The sequence below is a fragment of the Elephantulus edwardii genome, unplaced genomic scaffold (genome assembly GCF_000299155.1).
Source record: "Elephantulus edwardii isolate Elephantulus edwardi_28Jun2011 unplaced genomic scaffold, EleEdw1.0 scaffold00053, whole genome shotgun sequence".
Taxonomy (NCBI): domain Eukaryota; kingdom Metazoa; phylum Chordata; class Mammalia; order Macroscelidea; family Macroscelididae; genus Elephantulus; species Elephantulus edwardii.
In genome coordinates, this window is record NW_006399803.1 from 14,758,217 (window position 1) to 14,760,238 (window position 2,022).

Consider the following 2,022-nt stretch of genomic DNA (forward strand, 5'->3'; position numbering starts at 1 on the left):
TTTTTTTTTTTTTCAGTTTTGTTAATGTTTGCTCTAGAGACTCAATGGCACAGAGCAACAACATCATTTTGTGCATAGATAGATATTTATTATGGTTATGTCTTCTTGTTCTATTGACACTTGTTGTTTTGAACCCTCCTTATCCTTTTCTCTGGTTGCCATTTGCTTGGTATATTTTTTCCCCAACCTTTTATTTTTAGTCTTTCTTTTCTTAACTTTTCAGATATCTCTCTCTTATAGATAGCACATTTATGGATTTTCTTTTTATTATCTACTCTGCTACTCTTTCTCTTCACTGGTTCATTTAAAACCTTCACATTCATAGTAATTATTGAGTTGTTGTTGTTGTTGTTATGTGCCATCGAGTCGTTTGCTGTCATTTTGTTGAGTTCTTTTTGGTGGTGTTGCTGATCACTTTGATCTATCCTGTTTTCCATGGCATCTCTGCAACAAGGACTTCCCTCAGTATTTCCTGCAACATTGGTCTTATTTTACAAACTCCCTTGGATTCTGCTTTTCTGATAATATCTTGATCTCTATTTGATGGGCAGTTTTGCTGGGTGTAGTATTCTTGGTTGACAGTGTATTCTTTGCGTATTTGATATATGTCATTCCACTGTCTTCTTACCCACATGGTTTCTGCTGAGAAATCAGCACTTAATCTTGTCTGCTTTCCCTTATAGGTGATTCTTTGTTTCTGCCTAGCTCTCAACGTGGTGTTCAGGAAGGAAAATTACTTCACCTGTAATAGTGGTGCTCCTGGTGCAGATCAGCTGGCAGCAGGGGGGTGTTCTCCATGTGGCTGGACAGTCTCCACGGGTCTAATGCTCTGGTGTTTGGGCTGGTTCTTTCATATTTTTAAACCTATTTTATTTTCTATTGTCTTATTTCATTAGTTTGTCCTTGCTCCTTGTAAGAAACAAACAAAATTAAAAATGAAGCTCACTACCATTGTCTCAAATCTGACTCATGGCGACCTCCTACAGAAATCAAAACAAAACACAAAACCACATCTATGGCTATCAGGACAATTCTGACTCCAAGCAACCTCACAGGACAGGGCAGGCTGACCCCTAGGTTTCCAAGGCAGTAATCTTTCTGGAAGTAGACTACCCTTTTTTCTTCCCAAGGGTAGCTAGCAGATTGAAATCTTTCACTGAATAACTGAGCACTTTAGCCACTATGATGTCATATTCTCCCATTAGCTTGAATTTCTAGAGTGGTACAAAGCAATAGTCATTATACTAAACATATTTCTCTCTATTCTGAATTTAATGTGAGCATCCAGAACTTAATGGAGAGCTTATTCCAGAGCTTTTTAAATTTTCTATTATTAGTTTACAATATTTTATTATATTATTAGCTTATATTATTCCTCCATGAATTCTTCTAAATTGAGATATATATTTTATGATATCAAGATGTTAGGTAACTTCTTATTGTTAGGTGCCGTTGACTCGACCATGACTCGTAGCAACTTTATGCACAATAATTGAACACAGCTCTATCCTGAGCCAGCCTCACTTTCTCTGACTCACCTCACCTTCATTACCCCAGTTACTATGTTAGTTCTCTAATCTGGGGTGTGTTAGTTCTCTAATCTGGGGTCCTCCCCTCCTGTGCTGTCCCTTCCAAGTATGATGTCCTTCCTAAGAACTGATCCCTCCTTGCTACTGTGAGACAGAGCTTCAACATACTTGCCTCTAAGGAACAACTTGGCTTCACCTTTCCCAGGATAGACCTGTTAGTTTTCTTGGCAGTCCATGATATGTTAAAGACTCTTCTCCAGCATCAGAACTCAGAGGCATCAATTATTCTACCATATTTGGTCATTGTCCAGCTCTCTGATGCATAACAAGTTATTGCAAAGACCATGGCCTGGTTCAGGTGCACCTTAGTCTCCAAATTGACATCATTGCTCTTTAGCATTCTAGAGAGTTCCCTGGCAACAGATTTTCCTAATGCCATTGCCAAGAGTGTTGATTGTGGAACCAAGTAAGTTAAAATTGTTAACAATCTCAA

General features: G+C 38.3%; 1 protein-coding gene across 1 annotated transcript in view; it reads left to right on the forward strand.

The window, feature by feature from the left end:
- RNF150 (ring finger protein 150) overlaps positions 1–2,022 on the forward strand; it is a 427,096-nt gene that overhangs the window by 231,596 nt on the left and 193,478 nt on the right. The window lies entirely within an intron of this gene.